This window comes from Mus caroli, chromosome 2, assembly GCF_900094665.2.
Source record: "Mus caroli chromosome 2, CAROLI_EIJ_v1.1, whole genome shotgun sequence".
Taxonomy (NCBI): domain Eukaryota; kingdom Metazoa; phylum Chordata; class Mammalia; order Rodentia; family Muridae; genus Mus; species Mus caroli.
Window position 1 is genome coordinate 582,604 of NC_034571.1, and position 12,982 is coordinate 595,585.

A 12,982-nucleotide genomic window follows, 5' to 3' on the forward strand; every position below is an offset into this window, starting at 1 on the left:
TCTTTGCTGCTGTGCAGATACTCCATCCAGTCTAGCTAACCATTTGTCTCCAGCCAGTTCTCCTGTCACGTGGCCCCTCCCTCTGCAGGAGTTCCGAGATTACAGATATGCACTAGTGTGTACAATTTATAGCTGGGTTCTGGAGATGAAACTCGTGTTGTCAGACTAGAATAGCAAGGGCTTTTACCCACTGAGCCTCACATAGTACTTTGATTTTAATGGAAGAAAAGCCAGTGGTCTGGCTCAGAGTAACTGAAGAAGCAGTGCTTCCTTAGTAACCTAGCTCATGTGGCTGCCTTGCAGGATGGCTTGAGGAATTGTGTATGATATACTGTACATATTCCAGAAGTGGCCGGAAGGAAAGCAGGTGGAGTGGATATTCACTCCATGAGGGGTACACTGTCTCCCAGGCACTTTCATAGTGAGAGAGAGAGCAACAATGAGTCCTGTGTAGGGAAAACAGAGCTTGGCATGGTTGCCTAAGTAGATGCTGGGCTGTGATAGGAAAGTTTTGTCTTGAAGTTTGTGTGGCAAAGAGACTATCTGGGGTATACCTAATAAATGGGTTCTAGGGCAAGAAGGGAAGTCCCAGTGGTAAGCCATCTCTTAAAGAATCTCCTAATAAGTTGAGAATAAATAAATCTTAGTGACATACAAGTTTGATCCCAGCACTTGGGAGGCAGAGGCAGGCAGATCTTTGTGAGTTGCAGGCCAGCCTGGTCTATTGAACAAGTTCCAGGACAGCCAGGGCTATGAAGAGAAACCCTGTCTCAACAACAACAACAACAACAACAACCAACCAACCAACAACAACCAAGCAACCGGACAATCAAACCAAACACCAACCACAACAGCAGAAGTTGTTTTTCACAGCTCTACATTCTTCTGGTTCTGTGAGTGAACTCTAATTGCTGACTCATTTATTGAAAGTTTATAGAAGTCTCCAGGTTTCCTGTTTCACCCTGGGCATGTGCAGCCGAGTTCTATTTCTCTCCTTCATGTCAAGACCAAGTGAGTCGTAGTTTTTCTGTGTTCTTTTTTCTGCCTTTGAGTATCTGTAGCTGTTTCCTTCCTTTTCATTTCTGTTTCTTTTTAAAAGCTTGTTCCCTTGATGTGGATTTTTTTGTCTCTGCTTCTCTGTCTCTCATTATTTTGGACAGAAATTTATCAAGTCTCTAGATCTCTTACAGAAAGAGACACTGCCTATAATAGCTTACTGTTTCTTCCTTACATGAACTTGTATATGAATGGTGTTGATAACAAATGGCTTCTCCAGTTGTGAGGAAACTCGAGCTGAGTAAAGCAGGTGTGTGCATCCCTGTGGCCTGCAATGACTTTCAGCTGTTTGTTTAGAAGAGGGAGGTCCTGGGACAGGCTGCAAGCTGAGGACAAGGCAGCATGTCCTGAGCACTGATGGCAAATGTCTGGGATGAACCTGCATGAGTGACCCTGGATTAGACTCTGGCCCTTATCGTTCCTTCTAATTTGTGTTCCTCCAAGCACGATCCAGTGAATGCAGACATTAGCTAGAGCTCTGTTTCATATTATAGTTGGTTAGAGCAAACAGAAGAATGTTATCAGTGGGAAAGGACTTTAAAAATCCAGTAATCACTAGCAGTTTAAATGTGGGAGACATGCTTCTCTAAGCAGAGTTAATAAGAAAACCTTCTCTGGCAAGATTTCACATTCTCTGAAGTTTGGACTTTGCTAGTAAACTTCAAGTAGATCAAACAGCTTTGCTCCCCAACCAAGTCTGTTGGCAACACTACTACTGTGGAACGTTTTGTTCATATGAAGAGTCACTTATTGGGTCCAGAGGAGAATGAAGGTCACAGCGAGTTAAATGCCAGTCACCTGGTGGCAGAGCTGAAACCAGAAAAAACAAATCTCTGTAGGTTTGTTTATTTATTTATATTCACGTGTATGTGTGTGAACCTTGTGTGTGTAGGTACTGTTGGAAACTAGGAGAGGGAGTTCGATCCCCTGGAGCTGGAGTTACAGGCAGCCGTGTGAGTGCTGGGAACTAAGTGAGCAAGCACTCCTAATGGCTGGGCCCATAGCTCCTGCCTGAACTCAGCTCCCTAGTCCTGGTCTAACATCCATTTCCTCACTCCATGGACTTGCTTGATTATACAAACCCAAGGTAGATGAATAAAGATGGCAATGAACTAGTTATTACCTATCCAGACATTCTGAGGGATATTCCTGCTGATGGAAATGTTTTTTACAACAAATGTCAAGAGGAAGAAAAAACAAACTGGAACAGATCATAGAAACTCCTCAGTAGACTGTGGTATGAATGTCCTCTGAGCTAGTCCTGTGAAACAAGAATTACAGAGGGATGAACGTCACTGTTCAGATGGAGAAACAGCTCAATCATCTGTTAATCTCTATTGTTAGCTCTCTTAATGTTTTTACAGGATAAGCAGTTGAGCACCGCCCCCACCTTTCTTCCTTTCTTCCTTCCCTTTCTTTCTTTCTTCCTTCCCTTTCTTTCTTTCTTTCTTTCTTTCTTTCTTTCTTTCTTTCTTTCTTTCTTTCTTTCTTTCTTTCTTTCTTTCTTTCTTTCTTTTTCTTTCTTTTTTTCGTTCTCTCTCTGTCTCTCTTCCTTCCTTCCTTCCTTCCTTCCTCCTTTCTCTCTCTCTCTCTCTCTCTCTCTCTCTCTCTCTCTCTTTCTTAAATAGATGATTCATTTTAAACACACAGGAAGACCTCAGGAAATCCTCCTTTTCTGGTTTTAGATTCATGTAAAGAAAAAAGATGTGAAACTCAGATCTTGGCACCGTTTGGCAATTGTTTATATGGCTAACAGCTGTTTCTCTTGATTCTTTGTGATAGCTACAAATCAGAACCAGGATTTTACAGAGACCCTTGCTTTTAAAACTCCAAACAGTATAGAACATATGTCTTCTAAGAAGGAAATAAAATGCTTTAAGAAATACGTAGAGTAAATTTTTTGAAATTAGTTCTTCAGCTCTCTAAAAACCATGACATTTTCAGTTTATGGGCTGTAGCTCAGGCAGGAAGTTTGTGAAGTGCTCTGTAGTGGGTGAGTTCTACTGGGAGAATATTTATTTTTGTTATCATTAACCATTAGCATATTTTGTTAATATACTACTAGCATATTTAATGGAATATTTCTATTCCTTTGCTCAGAAGTGCTCATTTGGTGTATAGGATATAAGCCAACTCATATATGCCATTTCATCCCTTCTGAATTAGTTACTTGTTTTCTTGTTGTGACAAAGTATCCAACAAAAGCAATTCAAATAAGGAAGGGCTTATGTTGCCTCACAGTCGGATCAAACCACCCATGATGATGAGGAAAGCACGCAGCAGGAGCTTGGGGCAGCTCGTGCATCCACAGTCAGGAATCAGAGAGCAATCAGTGTCACTGTTCGGCTGGTTTACTTCTTCTTCCTCACCCACATCTAGAATGGATCCTCCCACCTCAATTAATCTAACCTAGAAAATCCCCCCCTTTAGAAGGCATGGGTCCACTGTCTTTGCATAACAAGCCACAGAACGTTTCCCAAAATATTCCACAAGTGAGTTCTATAAATGAAGTCCCAGGGTGATAGACTATTGGGTTACGGTTATATAATAACTGTGTCAAACAGGCAATCAAAATAAGCAGAACATACTGTATTCACGTCACTCTGCTATTTAAGCGATAAAATTAGGGTGACATATTCTTAACTTTGTTTTTCTTTTCCCATTTTTCTGTATTGGGGTCACCAGGGCTCAGTGAACACTACTACATGCCCAACTGTGGAATCTGGGTGACTGAATAGAAATATATCTAACCAATTATCACCATCACAAGCATTCTGAGTCCTTGGATTTCTGGTCTACCTGAGTAACTGCTGAACTCTTTGCAGGATACATCCCCAGGGCTCCTTTCTTCTACTTGACCTTGAGGTCTTTACTTAAAGCAGAACACGTGATGTCATTTATTTTTCGGTGCCTGTGGCGGTCAAAGGGCGACATGTAGGAGGCGCTTCTTTCTTCCTTTCCACCATTTGGGTTCTAAGGATCAAACTCAGGTTGTTGGGCTTGGCATTAAACACCTTTATCAACCGACCTAACTTGCTGATCCAAGTTATAGAAATTCTATAGAGACTGTCTTTCTGCCTCTGTACCCGTCTACCCACGTGCATAATTGTATGGATGGAATTCTAAAGTATACTCAAAAATTGCTGACCTATAGAGCACCCATATCTTTCTCAATTTCTTCTACCATAAACTATGCCCTGTTGTGTATTAGTCAGTTTTGCATTACCATAATGGAATATCTAAAACAGGATAATTTTATGAAAACAAACAAACAAACAAACAAACAAGTTTTATTTACTTCAGGGGTTTATCAGCTAAAAGTGCAGGATCAATTGGGCTCAGTTTGATTTCTGTCAGAGCTGATGCTAACTAAACGTCATCAAAACCTGGGCTATGTGTGGGAGGAAGAGATCACATCTTGAAACAGGAAGTCAGAGAGGCTGGCCTCACAGAATCTCTTCTGAAGGCAGGCTCCCAATGACTTACTGACCTCCCATGAGGCTCCATCTCTTAGTGGTCCTCAGCCTCCCACTGCCACACTTCCAACACATTAGCTTTTTGGGAAGATACAGCTCAAATCATTTTCAAACCATTTCATCTTGTGATGGAATTTTGAAGTTTCAGGGAAGGCCTCATATTGATTGGTTGTAAGACACGGAGATGATCTGGCCTTTCACTAGAGGCTAAAATGGAAGTCATTGATTAGAAATGCTGCAGAATTTGGCAAGTCACTACTAGCTTACTGGTGGAAAGGGCCATGCACTGAAGCAGGTGGGAAGATCCGAGGAGCTTTGAATGGCTCTGATTGACAACCGGCAAAACCCCCACGAACTTTAGTGCTGCAAGCACAGGCAGAAAATTCTGCCGTCGATCCAAATGAGCTTAGAAGAAGACCTTAGGCTCCATGACAGGGTGGGTGTGGGAGAGTGACCATAAACCCTGTCAATATCTTGAATTTTCTTTGTGATTTTTTTTCTTCAGAGAAACTAGTTAGGGTGGATCTGAGCTGAGGGATATATGAGTGGTATTCTAAACCACTTAGTCTCCAGTACTTTGCTTTAAAATTTTGGTATTTTTTTAAAAAAAATTATTATTATATCTAAGTACACTGTAGCTGTCTTCAGATGCACCAGAAGAGGATGTCAGATCTCATTACGGATGGTTGTTAGCCACCATGTGGTTGCTGGGATTTGAACTCAGGACCTTCAGAAGAGCAGTTGACATTCTTAACCACGGAGCCATCTCTCCAGCCCCACAATTTTGGTATTTAATATGCCATAGAATGAACTTTAGATACCTACTGGCTTACAACCTAATCAATCTTATGTCTTCTCTAAAGCCTTTCTTCTTTAGCTCCTTTCTCACTGTTATTAAAGAAGAGACAAATATATAGAAATTTAATATTTTTGTTGGTCTATCAGTTTAGGACATAAGGCCAACAATAAATTATCAGACCTACCAAACCTATCTTGTGGGTTTAATATACAATGATTTTGGGCTATTTATTAATTAGAATACATCTCTGGAGACTATTCCCCTCCATTGTCCTGTTGATTAGTTTTTGTCAAGTTGACATAAACTAGAGTCATTTGGGAAGATTGGTCCTCAGTTGAGGAATTGCCTCCATCTGATTACTACACAAAGGCATCTATAGCTAGAGAAGAGCTTGGGATTGCAATGTATATTCCAAAGTAGTATGGGAAGAAAGACTCTGCCACTAGTGATGAGTTAGATGACCATGCTGAGGACCTAGTAAACAGGGTTAGTGACCAAGCTGACAGTGTTAGTCAGCTTCTGGCCTTCAAGGCTACTCAGGGCAAGCCAATCCCTGGCTGCCCTCCAATGACAGAGCCAAACAGAGGCTACACGGAACAGGATGGAGACATCACAGCTGAGCCGTGTCTATGTTGTCACAGCACTGTGAGCAAATTACTCATCTTTATGTTAAGACCCAAGGTTTGACATAATTGGTATAATGCATTAAGTAATGAATGTAGACATTAGAAAATATGATATGGGTAAAAGTCATGGCTTCCACATAGGATTTCAAAATGAAAACTGTATTTGGTTTTTTTTTTTTTTTGAGTGAATTATTGACTCACATGAGACATAGTAAAGATTTCTACATATGCAAGGGTTAACTTCTTTTAGGGCACAATTATGCTTGTTTCTTCAGAGCCCCCTCACATGATGGTTAGGATACAAAGTATGGGCTTTAAGATGATGCATAATGAAAATGACAAAAACAAAAACAAAAACAAAAAAAAAACGGACAAAACCCAGTATGTCTTAATCCAAATTGATTTTGCTTTACTTTATGCCCCCACATGCCCAAATGCTTATTTTTATCTTTCTTTAGTTTTCTTTGGGAATCAATTTGAGGTTCCTCCCTCATATCACAGTGAGTGCACAAGACTAATGCCACGTTCACAAGTGACCTTATGGATGAGTGCTAAGTTGCAGGTGACTCCATACGTTTTCCAGTAATGGGAGATGATAGGATCTGTCATCAAGGTGGGTTAGGTGACTCAGAACATCCTGTAAAGGAGTTTTCCTTTTGTGCTTCATCTGGTGATAGCCAGTCTACCAAGGCCCCCCATGGAGTGGGTACTCTAGGATGTCCAGCTGTTCTCAGAAGTTCCAGGTTCACCTGGGCAACAAGCACTGATCACCACTAACTGTGGTGCCGGCACTGTGATGGATGTTATGAAGCTGTGAACATAAATGATTCTAACTTTAAAGCCCTATTTCCATGGTCTGCCCACAATGGCTCTAGGGATAACCAAATTAAATTAGTTTACTTGAGCTTACCTGGATCAGAACCCTGTGGTTCCTCCAGGGTTGTGAGGCATTTAGATTCCTAAAGTGGATTTCATACAAGGCTGTTGTCTGCTGTCAATTGAATTTAAAAAAGAAATCAAAGTAAATATTTTCTCTCATTCTTATTTGTTTTGGGGTTAAAGAAAATGTGTACCCAATACCACAGGGTAGGCTTTGAAGGCATTTTTATCTCAGATGGCCAAACAAACCATATGTTTCCATTTCTCTGAGAGGGCAGGGAAGGGAAAGACCATATGTTCACTTATCATGTTCAGGCAGTCTACCCAATGGCTTGGCATCATGGAAGTTGGTCCAGTTTGTTTTGGAGGGACAAGTCAGGTGCACTGGTAGGATAGTGTCTTACCAAAGTGAGAGTCCAAAGAATGCTTCTTATGTCATTTGATCAGGCAGCCACACAAGAATACCACAGACTGAGAGGTATATGAATATAAGGCCCTTTACTTTATTTTGATGCAGTTGTGGGGGCTGGAATGTAAGAGTCAAGAAGCCAGAAAGATCGTTTTCTGGTAAGGCCTCTGGTTTCTGGATGGCTGCCTTCTCTTTGTGTCCTTGTGTCTGTGTGTCCTTGTGTCTGTGTGTCGTTTGTCCGTGTATCCGTGTGTGTGTGTGTGTGTGTGTGTGTGTGTGTGTGTGAGAGAGAGAGAGAGAGAGAGAGAGAGAGAGAGAGAGAGAGAGAGAGATTGGGAGGAGAAGGGAGCTTGTCACTTTCCTTCCTATAAGATTGTCTTGATGGTTAATAGTGGCTGTAAGCTTGACAGGGTCTAGAGTCACCAGAGACAAGCCTTGAGGTACATCTGTGAGGATGTTATAAAGGTTAGGTTAATTGAGCGAGAAGCCCCACCTGAAATGTGGCTGATGCTGTTCCGTAGGCTGTGGTCTGGGACCACATTAAAGGGAGGAAGAGCTGAGTACCAGCGTTCATCTCTCTCTGCTTCTGGATGGTTGGCACAGTGTGAACAGCCACCTCACACCCCTGTTACGTGCCTTTCCTATAGTGGTATTTATGTCCCCTTGAACTATGTGTCAAAAATGAATACATTCTTCCTGAAATTGCTCCTTCCAGGTATCCTGCTTCAGCAACAGAGTGAGTCACTAATAATAAACTTATGATCCCATTTACTGAAATTACCTCTGTCTAGGGACTATTGGCAAACTGCTCTATTGGGATAGGGGTAGTCAGGATTTCAATTTGTATACCAAGGAGAGTATACAATCTAGGCCCTAGCACTTCTTATATGGCACATGCTAAATTAAGCCCAAGGATGTATAGATAAGTTTATATGTCAGGTGCAAAATGCTCTCAGGGAGTGCACATTAACAATGCTGTGCTCAGTACAGATGTGAAGAATGAACCCATTCAGTTAGAGCAGGTCAGGGAAGGCTTTTCAGAGGAGCCTTAGACTCAGCGAGGCTTTTGGATGCTGGGAGTGGTTAGAAGTATTCCAGGCCGAGGCAGAATCCCACTGTCAATGGTCACAGAGCAGCAGCACAGTGGCTGAGCAGAGCCCCAGGTGCTTAGGGGTAGAGGAAGAGCATGGGACCATGGTCAAGGTGGTTTCAGGGAAGGGTACTTTCCTTTGGAGGACTGCACTAAGCAGCTTGAACTTCACCGTGTTGCAGGAATTGGGAACCTGTTACACATTAGACATTGGATCTATAATGCTCCTAAGAGGTTCATGCTTTCAGTGTGTGTTCTACAGCCAGGGGTGGTGCTTTGGGGGCTAAGGTATTTTCAGGGTGTAGATTGCTAGCAGTGGGCTTTTGAAGATGATAACTGGCAGTTTATTCTACTCTCACTCTTGTCTGCTCCTGGACACTCATTTGTAAAGTCACCATTGGATACACCAGCCACCGGGAAGGACACAAGTAAACCCTCCTTCCCCTGTTTCTATCAGGTGTTTTGTCAAAATGGCAGGAAAAATAGCTAAAACAATAGATATTGTAGCAGCAGCAGCACCTGCTCCTGCAACAGTGGCGGCTCATCAGTTTTGATTGGAAAGTTCACCCAGAAAGCAGTTGGGACCCTGACACATGGTGGCTAGGACCAGTTAGAACACCATCACCATACTGTGGCCACAGAGCCCAGAGGCAAGTGTGGCAGGCACTACAGGAGATGGGGAGGGGATAGCTGCTCATCCTATTCAGAACGTAGGAGTTCAGTGTGGGTAGGTAGGGGGAGGAGTCTAGGCAGGATCCCTCTGCTTGGAGACTAGGGAGCCATCAGGGAGAGAGGAAACTCCATGCATTGGGGTGAATGGCAGAAGACTGCAGTCAAGCCCAGCAGAGAGCCCCTGGGACTGGGAAGGCTCTGAGGAAATTATTGTTGGCTTACCTCTATGAGAAAGCGGCAAAGGAATATTGCAAAGTTATCACTATTACGTGCTGTATTTTAGACTAATGTGAAGTAATGTAAATCCTGGGGTGAGTGCGTCTATTGCTCCTGGATTGGGAGGATGCCCAGGAGCTAGCTAAGGGCACTCCGTAAGACAGAAACATTTGGAATAGGTAATTTGCTCATTGAAATCCACTGACAGCATTTTTCCCCCTCTGCAAATATGACCTAAGCTCTTTGAGTCAGAAAAGTTTCCTAATAAATAAATCCTTAGTCATCTGCTGCCAAGGAAATGAAAAGGCTTTGGTATGGAATCCATCAACCTGCTGGCCTTGTTCTCACCCTGAGACAGGGCCTGTTTTTGAACTCGTGATTCATGTAAATGGCACCCTTGGAATTTTGGGTAGGGCAGGGAAACAATTCAGGAGAGCTAGAGAATGAAATTAGATTTTTTTTTTTTTAAAGATCAGATCAGTCCTTCCTTGATCTAAATTCTCCATCTGCCCTTTGATGAGGGTGGAGAGGAAAACCCAGGGCAGAACCCAGGTCAGTGGGTTCTGAGCCTTCAGTTGACTGACTTTACGTAATTATAACAAACTCCTTTTTTGATTTTTTCCAAAAAATATTTGGCAGGGTTTCAACAGACTGAAGAGAAAGGGGTGGGGGAGAACAAAAAGGAGAGAGAACACAGAGGGACAATAAGAGATACACAGTAACATAGAGACATAGACACACAGTAAGAGAGCTACAGATACATACAGAAAGATATAAGACACAGAGAGACAGGAAGGACAAACAGAAAGAGAAACAGAGAGAGCAAGAGAAGGACAAACAGAGAGACAGAGCATGAGAGGAACAGAGAGAAACACATATACCAAGGAGAGACAGAAAGATGAGAGATAAACGCACAAGCAGATGCATAATGAATTTTAAATTGTGGGCCCAGTGAACTTGCAGCTGACACCTTCCATTAGACAGGTGACAACTTTTCCTTCCACCTTCCTGGTCCTTTTCTGGGTCCCCAAGCAAAGGAAAGTAAACCCGCATAACAGAGGCCCCTGCCACATGACCAAGGATCCAGAGCTCTCATCTGAGTCCACCAGGGCAAAGCAAGGCTTAAAGCTCGGGGGGCGTGGTCGGCCGCTCGGGGCGTGGCCTAGGAGTTGGGCGTGACTTAGTGATGACTCAGCGGCCCCGCCCCGCCCCCGGCCCGCCCCGCCACTTAATTCTGACGCGCGAGGCCGCCGGGTGCGAGAGCCGCCCCGAGCCGGACGGGCTTCTTACTCCGGCGTTGCAACCGCTGTCGGAACCGCCCTCTCGCCACCTCGGTGGCTAAGGTGCCTGGTACCAACGCCAGCAGCGGAGCGCGCCAGGGAGCAGCGCGCCTTTGTGCGAGGTAGGCTGGCCCCACACTTACTTCTCACACAAAGACGAGGGGCTTGCAAGGCGGTCGCCCGCCGGGAGAAAGCGACGGGTGTCTGACCCCGGCCCGGGGGACCCTGTCGTTGGCCTGCAGGGCGGGCTGGGGTATGCGGTCCCTCGAGCGTAGGCGAGCAGCGGGGAGCCTGGTGGCCCTGCGCTGCTTGGGGAGGTCGAGGGTGCAGGGCCCGGGCGGCGGCCCGGATCGAGGGGCGCCGGGGCGGAGGGGCCCCCTGGAGAGGGGGGAATCCAGGCTGCTGCTTGGTTGGTTCATTGTTGCATCCTCGGCCCTGCAGACCCAGACCTTGGGACCCAGGCTGCAGCGGCTGCGCTGCCCCGGGCCAGATGCCCGCCTTGCCTGCCCTGGCAGCAGGACGGGGTCAGCGTCCCGAAGCCGGCTCCTACCGGGCAGACAAAGGCGGGGTCGTGCTGCTTTGAAAGGTGGTAGTGACACTGTTTCCTGTCTGCAAGTAACTTTTCTGTGTTGGACTCTGCTGTGCCTCTTGGAGTCTGGTCAAGCCAGGAGGTTTGGATGATGTCTGCGCAGAAGTCCCCACATTTTTGGGGGGCTCAGTGATTGCCTCCTGAAACATTTCTGGATGACTGGGAGGTAATCTGGTGTATGAGTCAAGTTTTGACATGTGTGCTGGAAGTGAAGCGTCCCCAGCTCTCTTTGAAATGTACAGAGTTCCTGTTGAGAGGATGAAGTGCACACACCAGCCATCCCAGTCCCTTCTCAGATTTTTGTCCAGGACTGCTAAGTGAGGTTACTTAGTCAGAATGGGGGGGGGGGTGATACTGGAGGCGCCAACAGGAGAACAGAAGGAGGCATGCTGGGCTTGACTTTCTGAATTTGAGCCTCCCTGCTAACAGGTACGCTTTCTCTAGGCATGCTACCTCACTAGCATTTGGACATGTTAAAGTTGCTCTAAATCCTGTCAGAGATGCCTGTCTAGGGACGGTTCCTTAGTGTTTGGAGTTTCAGGCTTTACACTTTGAATTAATAATCATATATATTTGTGATAAATTAAAAACCAGAAGATAGGTCACTCATGTGGCCACCACCCACACATACCCTGAGGATGAAGGTGGATTTGCTTTATTGGTGGCAGGGAAGTTTGTGTGTGTGTGTGTATGTGTGTGTGTGTGTGTGTGTGAGAGAGAGAGAGAGAGAGAGAGACTAAATGAACACATTGTTAATTCCTAACCTTTATACTTGTCTAAAGCATGACATTTAATAATGATAACCTTGCAATGTTCCTTTTACTGCTTTCACAGAGGACTAGACCAACAACTTGTTTTGGAATATATTTTCTCAGAGCTTTGCCAGTAACTATTTATTCAGAAGGGAGAGGCGGGAAGATGAAGGGAAAGTAATGTGCTTTGCACTTCACTGGAGATAACACAAAAGACTTTATGATGTATATATATATATATGCCTATGTGTATGTATCTATATCTATATATGTGTATACACACATATATCCATATATGGACATAGATATATATCAGGAGTAGCTCGGGACTGTTTAAAAGGTAAATAAATGTTTTTACTGTGAAAAGTTCTGAGAGTCCTGAAAAATCCAGGATGGAAAGAGCTGCCTGTAGAAAGACTAGCCGTGTTTTCCATGTGTCCCACGCACATCTCAGACAGTTTGTGTTGAGAGAGTAAAATATGTTTTCATTACAGTGAAGAGCTTCAAGTGTCTAAAAGGCCATTCAGCTACGTACTTGGCCAGCGGACATCTTTGTCATTACTTATATTTTCCCCTTGTAAAAATTTTGGTCTTTGAGTTCTTTAGTATGCAAAGCAGAAAGAAGCCTTTGAGACAGCCCTTTAGAGGCAGGGTGCTCAGGAGATGATGCAGTATTCTGCAGTCGTTTCTGAAGCAGGAGACACCATAGGAGGAGGTTGGGACAGTGTGCTGTCAGGTCCCATTTGCAGTTTTTCATCTGCTTTGGGTTCCTTAATTTGCATGCACACTTGGAGTAGTTGCAGGGTTGTCCCCTAGGTGGTGGGCAGGATATTTTGCCCTCCATAGTGATCTCTGTTGCTTTTCTAGTCATGTACTTCCTAACAGCATCGAGTGGGATGGAAGGTCCAGGAGGAAACAGCCGTGTGCCCAGTCTCATTTCCTACCCCTCTGAGGGCTTTGTACTGTGTGAGCAGTACAGGCGGCTTGGGCCTCAGGTCAGAGTTTAGGAGTCCCATGTAGGGCTAGAGCTGGTTGCTGGAGAGCCCACTCCTGAAGTAGATAAAAGACTTGTACTCTAGAGAGACACTCAGAGAAATCGAGCTCTTGACCAGAAGGAAGACAGGTGCTGTTACTAATT

At 44.4% G+C, this 12,982-nt stretch overlaps 1 protein-coding gene across 3 annotated transcripts in view; it reads left to right on the plus strand.

The window, feature by feature from the left end:
• The window catches only part of Fam107b (family with sequence similarity 107 member B), a 209,233-nt gene that overhangs the window by 132,496 nt on the left and 63,755 nt on the right, over window positions 1-12,982 (plus strand). Inside the window, exon 1 of one of the 3 annotated variants that reach the window (XM_021155779.2) lies at window positions 1,821-1,891. The exons of 1 other annotated variant lie outside the window; for it this stretch is intronic. The gene's annotated coding sequence lies outside the window, so the exon portion shown is untranslated. Of the gene's footprint in view, window positions 1-1,820; window positions 1,892-10,452; window positions 10,626-12,982 lie in introns of those variants that run through there. One more of the 3 variants, XM_021155781.1, reaches the window with a different exon arrangement.